General features: G+C 36.7%; 1 long non-coding RNA gene across 1 annotated transcript in view; it reads right to left on the bottom strand.

The window, feature by feature from the left end:
* LOC141370483 (uncharacterized) overlaps positions 1–12,824 on the bottom strand; it is a 90,587-nt gene that overhangs the window by 65,049 nt on the left and 12,714 nt on the right. Inside the window, exon 2 of the long non-coding RNA XR_012374540.1 lies at positions 8,352–8,447. This is a non-coding gene — a long non-coding RNA (uncharacterized lncRNA). The remainder of the gene's footprint in view (positions 1–8,351; positions 8,448–12,824) is intronic.

The raw sequence follows: 12,824 nt of genomic DNA, 5'->3' as shown, positions 1-12,824 counted from the left end.
CCCAGGTGCCCCTCACTGTATTTCCATGCAACTTTTAAAAATTATTATTTGCTCATCTGTTGATAGACCCATGGGTCATTTCCACACTTGGGCTATTGTGATTAATGCTTCTATAGACACAAGTGTACATTATTTTTCTTAATCCCCGATTTCAATCCTTTTGAGATACACCTAAGAGTGGAGCTGCTGGATGATATGATAATTATGTTTAACTTTTGAGGAACCACCCAATTGTTTTCCACAATAGCTGTACCATTTTACATTCACACCAGCAATGCACTACAGTTCCAGGTATTTCAAATCCTTGCCAAATTTTATTTTTCTTTTTTTAAAAAGTCAATCTAAGAGGTACGACCTAGTATCTTGTTGTGGTTTTGATTTGCATTTCCCTAATAATTAGTTATTTTGAGCATCTGTATGCATATTGGTCTCTGTACTCTTCTTTGGAGAAATCTCTGTTCAATTTCTTGTCCGTTTTTTAATTGGGTTGTTTTTTGTTGTTGAGTTTGAGAAGTTAACTATATATTCTGGATTTAATCTCTTACCAGATTTGTGAATTACAAATATTTTTTCCCATTCCATCATTGTCTTTTTTCCTGTTGATATTGTTGATTTTATGCACAACAAAATTTTTTAACTTTTATCAAGTCCAATTTGTCCAATTTTTTTTAAGATTTTGTGTATTTATTTGACAGACAGAGACAGCGAGAGAGGGAACACAAGCAGGGGGAGTGGGAGAGGGAGAAGCAGGCTTCCTGCTGAGCAGGGAGCCCGATGCAGGGCTCCATCTCAGGACCCTGGGATTATGACCTGAGCCAAAGGCAGACGCTTAATGACTGAACCACCCAGGCATCCAATTTATTTTTTTGTTATTGCCTGTGACTGTGGTGTCATACCTATGAAATCATTGCCAAATCAATGCCATGAAGCTTTGTCCTTAGGTTTTCTTCTAAGAGCTTTACGATTTTAGCTCTTCAATTTAAGCACTTGATCCATTTTGAGTTAGTTTTTGTATATATTATTAGGTAAGGGCTCAAAGTCATTCTTTTACATGTAGACATCTAGTTTTCCCAGCATCATGTGTTGAAAAGATTGTCCTTTCCCCCATTAAATGATTTTAGCATTCTCATTGAAAACCATTGGACCATATAGGAAGGGCTTATTTCTGGGCTCTCTAATCTATTCCATTGGTCTATATGCCGGTACCACATTGTTTTGTTTACTATAGCTTTGTAATAAACTTTGAGATCAGGAGTGTTAGGTAATTAACTTTGTTCTTTTTCAAGATTGTTTTGACTATTCAGGGTCCTTTGAGATTCCATAGAAAATTTAAGATGGGTGTTCCTATTTCTGAAATTAAATTAGATTTTTTTATATGTCTGGAATTTTTGTATTTCTGGAATCACAACATTGTTAGCAATTTTAATACGGGTTACACTGGATCTGTAAATTAGGTAGTATGAACAGACAATATTATTTTCCAATTCATAAAAAACGGAATGTCTTTCCATTTGTTTTCTTTAATTGCTTCCAGAATTTTTAATTTTTTGTTTTTTTTTAGTTTTCACTGTACAATCCTTTTAATTCCTCCATTAAGTGTATTCCCAAGTGTTTTATTCTTTCTGATGCTCTTATAAATACAATTATATTCTAAATTTCCTTTTTGGGTTGTTCATTGTTAGTGTATAGAAATGCATCTGATTTTTGTGTGTTGATTTTGAATCCTGCTACTTTGATGAATTTGTTCATTAACTTTGTTTTATTTTTGGTGTGCAATCCTTAGGGTTTTCTACAAATAAGATCATGTCATCTTGTGAAAGGAGACAATTTTACCTTTTTCTTTTCAATTTTTGAAAAGAAATGGTCTTTTCTTTCTTTTTCCTAATTGCTCTGGCTAGAACTTCCAATACTATGTTGAATAGAAGTGGCAAAAGCAGACATCCTTGTCTAGTTCCTGACCTAAGCGGAAAATTTTTTTCCATCATCTTTTTCCATCATTTGAGGGGAGTAGATAGAAAACTGGAGTTCATGGATACCTTTGCAGTAAAACATTTAAGAAATGGAAAGGCAAAGAAAATACAACTGACTGAACAGTTAAACTGAACAGAAAACCACAACCTACAATAAACAGTTCAAACACAACCCGTTTTTCCCTGCCTCACTTAATGTTTTAAATGATTTGGTTACCTGCCTGAGGCAGTGTGTGTAGGCTTTCCAATTTTAAAGTTACTGCCCACTTCTCCATGCTCTAGTCTTTGGAAGGAAGTCATTATGCTGAGCCTACATTTAAGAAGTGGAAAGTCATGCTTTTCCTCCTTGAGGACCATTTATCTACATAAATTATTTGGAATTCCTTTGCATGGGAGATTTGTCTCTCCTTAGCTTATTTATTTATCCAATCATTTTATTTATATCAATATCATCTTATGGGTATTTATTTTACACTTAGGGTTAAATTGCAATACTTTATTTATTTATCAAATTGTTCTAGCTTTGGCAACAAGGAGTACCTTCAGATAAGCTTGTATCCCTGTGGCATGCCTCCATCATTGTGGGGTTTTTTTTCTTAGTATTTCCTTACTGTCTGGTACTGCATAATGCTCCAGACTCATCTTGTATATTCCCTGCCCTAGTCCTAGAATCAACCACTTCTCCAAGGAGTCCTGCCCCCTTTTATTGGAGAATGGTATTAGAAAGTGAGATCTGGATATGAGGCATGCTCATTGTTATTGGGCCCTCAGATTATAGAGCAAGAAATATATTATGTGCGAATTGTAACATGTTATATACATTTGTCCACAAATATTTCTATACGAACTTGTATTTATATTAAGATAAACATGACTTCATTCTGATGTCTCTAAATCTAATCAGTTAGCACATGGGCCATTCTAGCCTTCTCCCCTTGGTTATCTGTAAATTCCCACTCCTGAGGTATCTTTTTAATGCATCATCTACTCCATGGAGGAATCCTGCTTGATCTGTCCTGATGTTGCCCTCTGTCATGTGTCTAAGTGAAAGCATGATGACTTTCTACTTGGTGTGGTCACTGCTTAAATGCACCTGGGCCTTTGGTGCAGCAGCTTTCAACAGAAACTGATTGTTGGCGTAAATATGTGTCCATCCTCTCCAGGAGCCCACCCCTGTCTCCAGGCCCCAAAGAATGCCGACAGTAATACTCTGTTAGCAAGTACTCTATTGATTTTGTGATGCTCTTCTACTTTCTCAGGAAAAATGGTCTCTTGGTGTTTTATCTGTTGTTCAACCTGTAGTTGCAGGGTTACCTCCAGGGATTATGTTGTTATCATAAATCCACATATTAGGCTTAAAGCAGAATGGATTCAGGTTGTTGTTTTTTGTGTTTTGTTTTTGTTTTTGTTTTTGTTGTTTGTTTTTGTCTACAAACATCCAGATGCATGTGCCCTCTGGGATGGGCTACGTTAAAAGATCAGGAATATAGGAAGAATCCCCTCTGCAATGAACCAGCTTGTAATTATCCTAAGTGAAAGGCAAATGCATGCTGTTGAAATATTAGTTCATTGACTTTGTAGGTGGGATAAGAAGTTTGGACACACTCCCAGATTTATTCTGGGAAGCTACATTCAAATTTCAATTCAATTCTTAGTTAATAAAGAGAAAAATGCATGTGAGGAAACTGTCCTACATTTCAACTTACATTATTGGTTGGATTTCTAGTTCTTGTTCCTTGTGCCTTTCTTCCAGACAGTTAATCAGAGCAGCTACTGGTTTCCTACTTCTTAAATTGCTTTTCTCTTTTTCTCAGCATATTATTACTTTTACCAGATTTCTCTCATGCTTCACTCACATAGCTCTAACTCTACTTACCTATTTCTCACTTTCTGGTCTCTCTGATAAACAGGGCCTTTTTTCTATTCCCTTAGAATTAATTCATTTTAAGTAAGAATAACTCCGGTAGTGCCAAGGTGCAAGTGAGTAAGTACTCACCATTCCTACTGCCTTACTTAGTTTGGAAAGATTTTATGCTCCCTATTCCTCCGCTTTGTTGCAACACACCATGTGGCTTTTGCTAATGTTGAAGGTAACAATGTGTTTTTAATCTAATTTACTAATGTGGAACAGCTTTCTTCTGAATCACAGTGGTGTAACCACTGACAACCAGAGCTTTGGCTCATGTTGAGTGTGAGTGCGTAGGATCAGGAAATAGAATTTTCCAGTATCTCACTATCCCAATTTAATCTTTATCAATCTTAGTGAATTAATTAGCAAGTAGTAAGTGGTGCTATATCAGTAAATGTTTATGAACAATTGTGTAGTTTCTTTGAATGCTTGTCGTCCAAAAGCCATGCCATTGAGTTCAACCAGGCTTTTATTGTTGTTCTCACTTATTTTATTGGATTATTTTTAGACATTCTTCTCCACATCCTCCATTTCAGTCTCATGCTAACAACTGACATTATCCCTTATTCACCTAACACTCTTTTTTTTTTTTTCCCTTTCCCTCTAGATCTATGCTCTTATGCTTCTTTTCAGGGGAGCAGTGTCTTACACTTTAAAGTGAATCTCTTCTATCTTCATTCTTTATGTCATGAGACCCTGCTGGGGGCATCTACAACATTTCTGTCTCCTCTCTTTTCTGCTTTAAAATAAGCTCAAGTCTCCTTTCATTTAGGAAAGAAAAAAAAAAAAGCATGACTATTTTGTACTTTGAGTCTACCATCTTACTCTCCTTGTGTTTGTTACCAGTCTCTTAGATCTTCGCTTTCCATGTCCCACCAGCCATTCTCACTGGCATCCTGAAGTCTGGCTTCCCTCCCCATCACTGGACTGATAATGCTCCTGCAGAGGTCACCAGTGGCCCTTTCATCAATTTCACGACATCCTGACTGCTCATTATCTCTGTCTTGACATTGTTGGATTGAGCTTTCGAAACTCTTCTCTTGGTTGGTCTTCATGACACAATAGTGCAGTGTTCCCTTTACTTCATTGTTTCCCCTTTTCCAATTTCTTTCTTCTTCTTTTTATCTCCCTACTCCCTAACTACAGCATTCTGAAAATCGGCCCTCATTAACTCTGCTTTCTTTTATTTACACTGTCTCCTACCTATAAACTCATCCACACTCAGCAGTTCAACCATGGGGATGATTTAAGGTTCCTATCTGTAGGCAAGACCCATCTCCTGAATTTCAGCCCTGGATCACCTACTGGCCATTTACATTTGGTTGCACCCCTTCATCTCAAACTGAGAATATCTAAATTAGAAATAATTCTCTTTCTCTGGCCCCTAAATTGACTCATCTTCCTATTTCTGTACTTCTGATAGGATTTTTATCATTATGCTTGATGCCAGGCTATCCAAAATGTCAGATTTTTGTGTGTCTCCATTTCTCTTTCTGTCCATATCACTTAGATCTCTTCTTTTTCAGTCTTACGGTGTCCAATATTGCTCATAACTTGACTTACCGTGCCTGGTTTGTTGCCTTAAACTGTTAAGCAAAAGCCCTAATCTACAACTTCTTTTTGTATCAAAATGCACTTGAAAACTGAGAAGATCCTAATTTTCTTACAGTAACACTTTTATCCCAAAACAAGCTCTTCTCAAAAAGAATGCATGGCTTCCTTATGGCGTGCACAGTAAACATCTAAAAGTCTTTGAATGACAGATAAAAAAAAATATGGGAATATTTTTAGGGGTCTTTATTTGGGAAGCTATGTAAAAATAATGAAGAATAAAAAAATTAATTTTCTTAAAGTATATTTTGGTGGATGGGTTAGTAAGATTGAGGCAGGAATACCATTTGGGAGTTAAATAATCCTCAAATTAAGTGATGGATAAGAACTTAAAATGATATAGTGAAAAGACCAACTTAAGAGAGGAGAAATCATCTAGTTTTAAAGATTGATGTACGGGTTGTGAGGATGAGGGAAAGGAAAAAAAAAACTAGAAATAACTGCCAGTTTCAAGGATGGTGATATGTAAAACGTGGGAAAATTAAATATATAGGAAAGTAGGAAAATAGAACGGTATGGGGACAGAGAGAGTTTGTGATTTCCATTTTAAATATATGGTGTTACTGATACTCTCAAGTAATATGTCAAACAGACAACCTGAGATATGTTAGGAACTTTTAAACATAGGATTCCTTCTCTGAGCAATTCTCATGGTTTTTCCTAAAAGGAAAGATCATAGAACCATATATGGATAATAGTCCTTTAAGCTTGAGAGGGTGTTCTGCCACTTTAGAGCGAGTAGGCCCTACAGATTTCAATCATACATCATGGTCAGAAAGAATAATCACATACAATAAATTATTGGAATTAAGATAAATATAAAAAAAGATTCCTTTATGCATGACCGTATTCCTATCTTGTTTCTTCCGGAGTCCATCAAGGAGGTGAGGAAAAAAGAGGAGCTATTAATTCATTCTCATTATTTATGTTCCAAGAAGTGTCAGTTGATGTTTTTTGTTTGTATGATGTTCACACTTACTACCCTTTCCAACTGCTAATTCATTTATTACTCCCCTGTTCACTTTATCTTTATTGGTATTGGAGTTTCAATCATGATTTTTTTTTTTAAAGCAATGTTTTTGCTAAGAAACACACATACACTCTGAACACCATCACCTCCATGCAAAGCTGCCACTCTGGCTTTATGTACCCCTTCAAAATTAGTTACTGTTTTTATAAGTAAAATTTCAACAATTTTATACCTGCCCAACTCAAGCATACTGGTTCCTATCTAGGCCTCAGAATTTCAGCCCAAGATCTAGGCAAAGAAAACGATTACAAATGTGAAAAAAAGCACATAATAGAAATTTAGAGTGGATGGGAAAAGAGTAAGAGACAGAACCCAGGCTCTTAGGCCAATATTAACCATCCCACTGCACAGGAAGCTCCCGAGCAGAACCTGAGTCCTATGAGACTGGTCCTCCAGCCTAGGACACACTTTAGGATAGACTGAGACACAAACCTGGTAACTTCAAGGCTCAAACATTTTCACTTCTAGGAAGTCGACTCCTTATTGGGAGCAGGACTTAGAAGGTTTCTAAGTGCCTAAATAGCTTCAGTAAGGCCATCACTTATCCTGCTGTTCAAAGTAGGGTTTCTATAAAAAATGTCTCTTTCTGGTCACCAACATTTGCCCAACTTCAGTGAAATGGCACAGAAAGTTGCTTGGAGACTTATATGCTCATGCCTCTAAGTGTAGATGTAGATATATGTGTGATCCCACACCTCACACACGGTATTTTTCGCCTCCTTCAAGTCGTGACTTTACTTCTTTATCGTTCTATACTCTGCTTTCTGACAACAGCTACCTAGACTCTTTTGCATCTTACTGTATATAAAGGATAAAGATGCAAGAATTAATATGTTCCAACAGAAGTCACACTTCAATCTACACAAACTCATCCAAATGTCCAAAGAGGAAAAAACAATCTGGAAATGCAATCAGAGATTCAGCATAAGGTACAATTCTTCCTTATTGCTTTGGGCTTTGCCTTCAACAAGATTAAACATTATGTACCCTCTGAACCTCCCTAAACTTTTCCCTCCCTGAAACATCACTGTTCTTTGTCCCATCTTTTGGGATTCAACTAATACAGTTACATAATAGCTAGCTAATAATCACTTTATATTTTAACCTTTAAAAACTGTATTTTCCATTTTAGGTAAGAGATCTTATTGTCTTAATTAATGAAATCAATACTATATATGTATGGGTTGTCACTAAAAATATTAGGTACAAAGGCCATACATTCCTTTCAGTTTACTCAAATGCTCCTAATATATCAGTTTTATAAATGGTATTGACCTTCTTAAAGAAGAAGGTCATCTTCTGGCCTTCTTCAAGAAGAAGAAGAAAGAAACATCTTCTGGCTGCACTGATTTTTTTTCTATTATTTTTCTCTTTTCTATTCGATTGGTATCTTCTCGGTTCTTCAAATATAGGCGGCCTCCTCCACCTACATTTAAGTGAGATTGTGCATTTGAAATGTTAAGTCCATAGCTCATGCTTGTACCACCAAATACCTCTCCACTAGACTAGCAGATAATGTGAACAAATACAAATATTAATATGAACACAACTGTATGGATAAAAGTTGATCAAAACAAGTAGTTCTTGAGCCTCCCTGTCCCCTCCAATTCACTTTATTTACCTTTTCCTCTAACAAACTGGGGAACTTTCAAATATGCCCATGAAAGACAAAAGGCTATACTACCTCTTTTCCTAGAGGTTGTGCAAAAAGTATTTCACTGTACCCAGATAAGAAAATGGGTTTCTGCACATTCCTTCCTGTGTCTGTGTTATTGACTTGGTGAACTTTGCTGTGGAAGTGAAGGCAACAACCGGATAAGCATAGTCTTACCTCTCCCTTTGGACAGCCAACAAGATTTCAAATTACAGCAAGGTCCCTCCAGGGTCAAGTTCAGCATCATTTCAAATGAAGTTGCAGGCCCCTTCCCTTCAAGTTGAATGAACAAAAAATGTCAACTTCAGACTATTGCTCAGCATCTTTTAAAGAACAAACATTAATTACATGCCTATTATGTGTCAGGTACTGCCCTAACCAGATGCATTATTCCTCCAATGTTCACTACTTTGGTGGGGGAGGTTGACTCATCGGGACCCACTTTCCATTGTCAAGGCAATTTGTGATCTTAGTAATTTAAAAAAAAAAAAAGATCAACGTACCTAGAAATAACTCCGGAGGTTTATATTCTGTGAATAGCCAAAGAATTACATGGGAGGCTGTCAATGCAGATTTTAATAAGGCTTAGATACACCACAAAAACCCCTTCCTGTAGCAAAGCATTACTCAGACCTTTCCCATTTCAGCTCTTTGCCAAGACAACATCATAACCACCCACAGCATATGACAGGGGCTGGAGGGATTACCAGGAGAGACAGGTCAAATCACATGCCACTGCTCCATTTTTCTGCTAGGGGAAAGATGCTGGATCTTCATGTTGTGATTTCTTAACATTTCTGACACTGTTTTACAAGATACTGTAGCACCTGTGTCTCTCCCAAAGCCCTCCTCAATTGATACAAATGTTCAGAACCACTAGATCCTACTTATTGAATATGTGAAAGGCAAAAAGAATTATAAGACCAAATAGGAGTACAGACTACCAACAGAGGCCTTTAGTGAATGGTAAAGAAAAATAGAGGAATATACTATTGCTCAAACCAAAAAGGCAGGAATCGGAAATGTTGCTTAAACCCAGAACAGCAAAGATTCCAGACTCCCACTGCTTAAATGGGAAGCACAAAATATACCCTTAACTCTGATGCAGGCCCTTGAAATCTTACTTCAACTACTTTTACTATGACTATAAATGCTTACTATAATGATAAAAATTCATGCAATTTATTTCTAAACCATCAAGTGGAATTTTGCCCTAAAGAATGAAAGCTCCATTTCTGGGTAAGGACTCTCTCTCAGTGAACACTTTCCTTCATACAGAGTTTCACACTAAATTTCATTCTGAATTTCAGATTCATCTTGCATAAAATTTTTCTTAATGAATCTCTTTCTTTTATTGCAAGTGCAAACCCTAGAATTCTTGCCTAAACCTTTGTTGTCTTTCTCCAGAAAGCACCACTGTATACCTGGGATAACCTGATTTTAAATACTCATTTGACTCAGTGAGTGAGAACTTTGTAGAGAAAAATCTCACCAATTGCAGAAAATTTTTACATTTTTCTTCCACTTCCTGTGGTATCTTTGAAAATGGTTTTCTCCTCTAGCTTAAGAAATGAGTTTTAGAAGAATGAGGACAGTTCCAAGGACCTTTTATTTATATTACACATTTGCCCTGAGCTGGATATAAAGTGACAATCCCCAGCTCTATTTTCTCCTTTATAGAACTTTGGAATTGTTTCTTTTGAAAAAACAAAACAAAATAAAACAAAACAGATAAAACTCAGTTGAGCTTCTTCATATGGGGCCTGTCCATAGGGGATATAAATTTCAGGATCTGAGTACAAGAAATAAGTTGCCTTACATCCAGTGTTCCAATCAAGGGAAAGTTATAAGTGGCAGGTTTTCTGTGTTGTTGGGATTTGTAGACACATAATTTCTGTTCACTTACAGAAAATAATTTGTTAAAAATGAAGAGAATGTTGTTTACAGTTTTGGCTTCAAAAAATAGAAGCACCTGTTGGAGAGTGAAATTCTACTCATAAGATAATCAGTGACCCTAATACAATCGACTATTTCCCTAATATCCTGAAAACAGAAATCTGGGATTTCCAACTGAAGTATTTTTTCTCAAATTTATCATATGCTTGATGAAATTAATGTATGTCTGGATATTATTAAAGAGATAATAGGATTATAGATCTTACCAGGCCTCTCCCTTGACTAGGTAGGTAAAGAAGACTGTGTTTTCTTTGTGTCTCCAGTTACAAGAGTTTATTAAAAGCTTCCTATAGAATATTGGGTAAGAACACTATGAACCTCCCAGAGGCCCTGAGTGTCGTGTTCGCTTTTGGATGCCCAGCACCTAGCACAGTGCCTGACACAAAAAGACTACTTAGGGATGTTCTTTTAAACTGCTTTGGGACAGCTGAGAAGAAAAGAAGATTTCTTTCACTGAGTTTATAATCTTACTGAATACATTTAACATGCACAAAACAAAGAGTTTAAGAAAAATTACCAGGAATAAGGTAATCCTAACTGTAGAAAATGGCCAATCTCAAAGTTTAAAAGAAGTTGAGCAAATCGACTCTCCTTCTGTAGATCAAGTCCTGCTGTTCCTATATTTAAAAGTGAGCCTTGGGGCCCCTGGGTGGCTCCATCGTTTAAGTGTCTGACTCTTGATTTTGTCTCAGGTCATGATCTCAGGGTCGTGGGGTGGAGCCCCATGATGGGCTCCACACTCAGTGAGGGAGTCTGCTTGAGATTCTTTCTCTCCCTCTTCCCCTGCCCCTCCCCTGCTCGCTCACTCTTTCAAATAAATAAATCTTTAAAAAATAATAATAAAAATCAATTTACCTGAGCCTCTAGAAAGATATCTCTAAATGGTTTGGGAACAGAACCATGTCAGAATTTTAACACTACAACCAAGATGTAAAGATCTTTCAAGAAAACAAACACATTACTGCTTTCTGGTAAATTAATGTATTTGAAGTGTCAATAGTAAACAAAATGAAGGGAGGAGGTAACATTTATCACTGACCTGGAAAAACATCCAAGAGTTTGCAGTTCATTATCTTTTTTTTTTTTTTTTAAGATTTTATTTATTTTTTTGACCGAAGGAGAGAAAGAGCACAAAAGCAGGGGGAGCAGCAGAGGGAGGAGGGAGAAGCAGGCTCCCCACTGAGCAGGGAGCCCGATGTGGGGCACCATCCCATAACCCTGGAATCATGACCCGAGTCAAAGGCAGATGCTTAACAGACTGAGCCACCTAGGCACTCTATAGTTCATTATCTCTTAAAAGCTATTATTCCTTTGTTTTGGTGAACAAGAGCTTATTCATGAAGTATCCAGGCTATCAAATTCCAGTGGCACTGAGTATTTCTCGAGAAATTTCAGGAGGTAAAAGGGGCAAGCAGATTAGACATTAAATATCTTGTTAGACTGAGGACTTCCAAAGAGAAAGAAGTTGAATATGGTAGCATTAAACAATACACATAAAGCAATACAAATGCCCAGAAATGATCTAACACAACCCTGAGACAAATCCCTTAAAATTACTTAAATGCCTTGGCTTTTTTTAACAATGCATTTAATTAGATGCTATTTATTTAGATTTATTAATTCATACAAGTAGCACAAAATTTTTAAAAGTTCAGTCTTCCTCACATCCTGGTATTCCAGAAGTGCCATCACCTTCCCCAGGTTTGTGGATCCTTCCAAAATACTCTACGCATACCTAAGCACATTTATATATGTATATGGTACATACAAATGCAGATATATACATATTTCTTTAATTTTAAAATTTTCTTTAAAACCTGAAATATTTCAAGTATACAGAAATTGCATAATATAGTACATAGCCTGTACTTAACACCTAGACTTTTTAAAGCTTAACATTTTTGTGATTTTTGTTTCAAATATAATTTTTTAAAGAAATAGGATGCTGGAGATACACAGCTGAATCCACCAATAACCCTGTTTTTTTTTTTCCTTCCCTGAGGCTAACATTCCCTGAAATCAATGTGTATGCATGCTGTGGTGAAAGAGTTGACCAAATACTTCTCAAGTCTGTTGCTGTACAGGCACCAGATTATTATGATTCCCTGGTTGTTCTTTGATGACTTTAGCAAAGTATTACCAAAAAATGGAGAGGAGTTCAGGCAAGAATGGACTTTTTTTCAAAGGCCAGCTAAGAAATTTTTATTGAACAGAAATAAAGCTGGGACAAACATAAAATTAAGGGTATTGTCTTCCTACCCAAGCTTAATGTTTTAGGTGCTCTAAATCCAACACCACTATATGAGGGGGAGGGCAAGTAAAGCAAGTTTCTCTGGGAAATTGGGAGATGTGGAAGCTTTATGCCTTGGTGGAGGAGTATATTTTTATCACTGACAATGTTTAGAAATGTTGGGGCATGCAGAAAATAAATAGGGGCCCATCTTTTGGTCTACCATTGCTTTTAAATTTTCTACAGACTCATAGCTTCTACCCTGGTCAGACATTCCTGTTGCCTCCTCTCCTTTGGTGTGTCACTGGACCAAAAAGTTAGGAAATAAAAGAGGTAAAGTTTAAGAACCACATCCATAAAGAATTTTGAATGTGGGTCGGCAGAGCAAGATGGCGGAGGAGTAGGAGACCTGGATTTCATCTGGTCTCAGGAATTCAGCTGAATAGGGATCAAACCATTCTGAA

Source organism: Callorhinus ursinus, unplaced genomic scaffold, assembly GCF_003265705.2.
Source record: "Callorhinus ursinus isolate GAN/ISIS: 27379988/994484 unplaced genomic scaffold, GSC_fseal_2.0 scaffold36, whole genome shotgun sequence".
NCBI classification, from domain to species: Eukaryota; Metazoa; Chordata; class Mammalia; order Carnivora; family Otariidae; genus Callorhinus; species Callorhinus ursinus.
Note: the sequence above shows the minus strand (reverse complement) of the source record. Positions and strands in the feature narration are given on the sequence as shown.